Source organism: Bison bison, unplaced genomic scaffold (genome assembly GCF_000754665.1).
Source record: "Bison bison bison isolate TAMUID 2011002044 unplaced genomic scaffold, Bison_UMD1.0 scf7180017864064, whole genome shotgun sequence".
Lineage (NCBI taxonomy): Eukaryota > Metazoa > Chordata > Mammalia > Artiodactyla > Bovidae > Bison > Bison bison.
Window position 1 is genome coordinate 828,031 of NW_011494636.1, and position 5,795 is coordinate 833,825.

The following is a 5,795-nucleotide window of genomic DNA, read 5'->3' on the forward strand; positions in this document are numbered from 1 at the left end:
AAAATGATAGGATACTGAAAGAGAAACTCCCCAGGTCAGTAGGTGCCCAAAATGCTACTGGAGATCAGTGGAGAAATAATTCCAGAAAGAATGAAGGGATGGAGCCAAAGCATAAAGAATACCCAGCTGTGGATGTGACTGGTGATAGAAGCAAGGTCTGATGCTGTAAAGAGCAATATTGCATAGGAACCTGGAATGTTCCTGAATGTCCATGAATCAAGGCAAATTGGAAGTGGTCAAACAAGAGATGGCAAGAGTGAAGGTCGACATTCTAGGAATCAGTGAACTGAAATGGACTGGAATGGGTGAATTTAACTCAGATGACCATTATATCTACTACTGTCGGCAGGAATCCCTCAGAAGAAATGGAGTAGCCATCATGGTCAACAAAAGAGTCTGAAATGCAGTACTTGGGTGCAATTTCAAAAACAACAGAATGATCTCTGTTCGTTTGCAGCATATATAACCAACCAAATAGCTATGATCCTGAACATATAAACAATTGCAGTATAACAAGAGGATTTCCCTGTGGTTAGTAGTTAAGAATTTGTTTGCCAGTGCAAGGTACATGGGTTCAGTTCCTGGTCTGAGCAGATCCTACATACTAAGGAGCAACTTAGCCCGTGTGCCACAGCTTTTGAGCCAGCACTCTAGCCCCCATGAGCTGCAGTGACTAAAGCCTGTGCGCCTAAAGCCCATACTAGAAAATAATATGCTTCTCATTGTAACTGCCACCAGGATAATGTCTATTGTTCTGTCATTATTCCTCAGGAAGTATTACCTGTGGGAGCCAGCTGTGCAAGTATACTACCAAAAGTGAAAACAACACACGGAAACAGATATTTTCCCGAGAATATTGTTGATGTTGTTTAGTCGCTAAGTCTTGTCTGACTCTTGGCGACCCCATGGACTATATCTCACCAGGATCCTCTGACCACAGGATTTCTCAGGGAAGAACACTACAGTGGGTTGCCATTTCCTTCTCCAGGGGATATTCCCGACCCAGGGAATGAACCCATGTCTCCTGAATTGGCAGGTGGATTCTTTACTACTGAACCACCAGGGAAGTACTTCCCAAGAATACTCCTGAATAATATTCAGGATATATAAATAGAGCTTATTGCAAAGAATACATTTTCTTCATTGAAGTTGAAGTGATATGTGACAGATATGTCAAAATTCTCATTCTATGTATTTTACTTCTTATAAATTCCTGACATCAAAGGACAAGTTGGCTTAAACAAACAGGTGAAAAACTGGCTGATCGATTTCCATACTTACTTTTAAAAATGAGATAGATTAAATAGATAATAGATAAAATAGATTAAAAAAATAAGAACACACACATGTGTCCCACCACCATTTGTTTATTCAAGAAATTCCGAGCATTACCTTGGAAATTTTCCTAGAAGAAATCTGTTTCTTGAATTCCCAAGAGCTGAAAATAAAGTGAATCTGTATGTGCTTATTCACCAACACATCTCTTGGAAGAAAATGGTCCCCTTGAGCATAATAAGAAAGCATCCAGGTAGAATTCATGCCTAAGTCTTCTAATCAGGGAAACACACATTTCACCAGTTAACAAGATACTGGTTGTCTTATGGTCTCCACAGAACTTCCTTCAGTGTGGAAAGTCCCTGTGGTGTCTATGTTTCTTCCTCCCTCCTTTGCACCTTGGGCAGGATTTAGAAGAGAACAAAGCCCAGAACTTGTACGTAGTAGGCTCTCAAAGAATGTGCCTTCAGTGGATTACTAGCTGTGACCAAAAACATAAGCCAGCCAGTCACCAGCTTCTCAAAAGGACATTTCTCAATGCAATGGTGCCAGCACAAAGATTGAGGGTTGCAGCAGCAAGCCACCTCTCCTGAGTTTCCCCTCATCCCCTGTGACATGCACAAGGTCTACTATGAAGTGTTGGGAATGGGCTTCAATTAGGACTGTGCGAGAATGGGTTTGAGGAGCTTTTCTTAGCCTAAAGATTGGGCTATAATCAGACAACTTCACGACAAGTTTGGGGCACAATTTTGCTTGTTTCCAGTCATGATTCCCAGTCATTCTGATCAGCCAAAAATGATACCTCTAAAATTGTGGCAAGCCAGATTGAGCTTTATCTTTTTGTGAGTCTGGAGGGCTACAGTCCATGGGGTCTCAAAGAGTTGGACATGATTTAGTGACTAAACAGCAAACAATTATCTTACATGATATTAATAAGAAACATGGCAAACTATAAACCATAATCCTCATTTTGCATATAGGACCTTGGGGTCCAGGAAAGTTAATAACTCATCCAGTGTAGCAAACTTAACTGTCAGGCTCTGCCCGGACATGAAACCATGTCTGTCTAATGCCTGGCCCAGTCTTTTTCTACCACTGGATCTCACTGAGATGATTTCTTTTCTTCTAAAAAGACTTGAAACATCAATAACTTCTTCACAGAATTTCTAAGAACCAAATGGTATCATGTGTGCAACACCTCTTTGAAAACTTTAAGAGGAATATACAACTATTAAATGTTATTGCTGACTCAGATAATCCCTGACTGAGTTTTTTACTGCAAATTTAAATAAAAATCATGTTGCTTGAAAGCAGCAGTCCCACTCTGGGCAAACCTAGGAACATCTTTACAGAAGATGTTTCAGTAATTCCAGATTTGAAATGACTTTTTTAAAAACTGCTTCTCCCACCTAAAGGTTTTATTAGGCGTGAAGCACTTACTGCGTCAGTGCTACCCCACTGTCCTTAGTGCCTTTCTCTCTGGCCTCCTGGACCTCATTTTCTCATTTTGTACCCACATTTACAGCCTGCTCTGTGATGCGAAAGTGAAGTGAAGTGTTAGTCACTCAGTCGTAGCCCGCCAGGCTCCTCTGTCCATGGAATCCTCCAGGCAAGAATACCGGACTGAGTTGCCATTCCTTTCTTTGGGGATCTTACCAACCCAGGGATCAAACCCACGTCTCCTATGTTGGAGGCAGATTCTTTACCATCTGAGCCACCAGGGAAGCCCCCATTCAATACCCCAGTATCTTAATATGATAGCACTGTTGTGCACGATTTTACATTGTGAGTTGCTACGAGATTGGATTCTGCAAGTCAGTCACACCTGCTTTAAATTTTGTGTCATCTCTTAGAAGCTGTGGCTCTGAGACTTGTTACTCAATCCCACTGTGTTTAGGAAGTAGTGCATATTACAGGCATGGTCTAAATGTTTCTTTGTCGCAGTTGTGGTACCAGTATAGCTAGTATTTGTGATCATTCTTTTTGTTTGATTGTTTTTTGAATTACACTCTCCCCTCAGGACTTTTTGATACTTGGTCATTTCTCCTGAAATTTCTCTTCCCCTTGCTCTGCATTCTTTGGTCTGCATTACATTCCCTCTATCCTATTCACTCTTTTGCTTCTCTAAATTCATCCTTAGGGTACAACACAAAAACTGTGCTTTCTTTCTCTTCGGGATGCCCTGCTGCTGTTTACTCTACATCTGTATGTAAATCTGAATGTAAATCTCTCTCCTATGTCTCTGAAACTCCTGGCAGTGCTTCAGATCTCAGATAAAGCTCAGTTTGCTCAATTCCAGAAAAATAAACGATCCAATCAAAAAATGGGCCAAAGAACTAAATAGACATTTCTCCAAAGAAGACATACACATGGCTAACAAACACATGAAAAGATGCTCAACATCACTCATTATCAGAGAAATGCAAATTAAAACCACAATGAGGTACCATTTCACACCAGTCAGAATGGCTGCGATCCAAAAGTCTACAAGCAATAAGTGCTGGAAAGGATGTGGAGAAAAGGGAACCCTCTTACACTGTTGGTGGGAATGCAAACTAGTACAGCCACTATGGAGAACAGTGTGGAGATTCCTTAAAAAACTGGGAATAGAACTGCCATATTACCCAGCAATCCCACTGCTGGGCATACACACCAAGGAAACCAGAATTGAAAGGGACACATGTACCCCAATGTTCATCGCAGCACTGTTTATAATGGCCAGGACATGGAAGCAACCTAGATGTCCATTAGCAGATGAATGGGTCAGAAAGCCGTGGTACATATACACAATGGAGTATTACTCGGCCATTAAAAAGAATACATTTGAATCAGTTGTAATGAGGTGGATGAAGCTGGAGGAGCCTATTATACAGAGTGAAGTAAGCCAGAAAGAAAAACACCAATACAGTATATTAATGCATATATATGGAATTTAGAAAGATGGTAACGACAATCCTGCGTGCGAGACAGCAAAAGAGACACAGATATATAGAACAGTCTTTTGGACTCTGTGAGAGAGGGAGGTGAGGGGATGATTTGGGAGAATGGCATTGAAACATGTATATTATCATATGTGAAATGAACCGCCAGTCCAGGTTCGATGCATGATACAGGGTGCTCGGGGCTGGTGCACTCAGATGACCCAGAGGGATGGTATGGGGAGGGAGGTGGGAGGGGGGTTCAAGATGGGGAACACGTGTACACCCATGGCGGATTCATGTCAATGTATGGCAAAAACCACTACAATATTGTAAAGTAATTAGCCTCTAATTAAAATAAATAAATTTATATTAAAAAATAATAAAAAATTAAAAAAAAAACAATGTTAGAGAAAAAAATACAAAAAAAAAGATAAAGCTCAATTCATCAAATTTTGGTGTTTGGGTTTTAGTTATTGCAGATTCACTTCACAGTATGAGGGGCTATTTATTTAGTATTTATTTGCTACAGTAAAATGGTGGAATATTCATCTGCATGGGGTTTGGCATTGCAAGTTATGATTCAGTGCCCACATCAGTCACAAATTGGGTGTGTTGAGCCCATAAATAAATGAGAAGTAATGATCTTATTTACTTTATTAAGAATTAAAGGAGATAAAATGTGTTAAAAATTCTTTGTAAACTAGGAAAGGACCATATATAAATTTGTTATTATTGTCTTGAAACAAACCATTATTTTGGAGAAAAAAAAACAATTCTAGGAAGAGCCATCAAAAAGAAACAAAACAAATACATCTCTTCTTCGTAATTCCCATGACCTAATTGTAAAGTGTTCTACAATTCACAGTAAAGCCTCAGTATTTTCTACTTCAAAGAATGTAAGCAGCCTCTTCCTGGGTTTTAATCCTTTCCACTCACCTCCTTTTTTGAGATTATTCATCTAAAGTCTTTACTGAATCATAACATTTGTACATCTGTATGCAGAATTAGTGTGCAAAAAAATCCATATAGTTTATATTCACTTAATTTAGAATTTGTAATGAGTAATGCTTAGTTTACCTCTGCTCTAGTTTACCTTTACAGTTTATAGTTTGCTTATAAACTGTAGTGTACCTTTCCTCCATCTATGAGGAACAATGTTTTCTTAAAAAGTAATTTCATAATTAATATTTCTTAGTTATGGTTTGGAGAAAGAAATGGCAACCCACTCCAGTATTCTTGCCTGGAGAATCCCAGGGATGGGGGAGCCTGGTGGGCTGCCGTCTATGGGGTAGCACAGAGTCGGACACTACTGAAGCGACTTAGCAGCAGCAGCAGCAGCAGTTACGGTTTAAAATATCTAAATGAAATAATTAATTGTATATTTTTTACAGATAACTCAAAAACATATTTCTATAATAACAGCTGCTACTATGTGTCTAGCATACTACTAAATTCTTTGTATAAAACATTCAGAAAACTAAGATCATAGCATCTGGTCCCATCACTTCATGGGAAATAGATGGAGAAACAGTGGAAACAGTGTCAGACTTTATTTTTTGGGGCTCCAAAATCACTGCAGATGGTAACTGCAGCCATGAA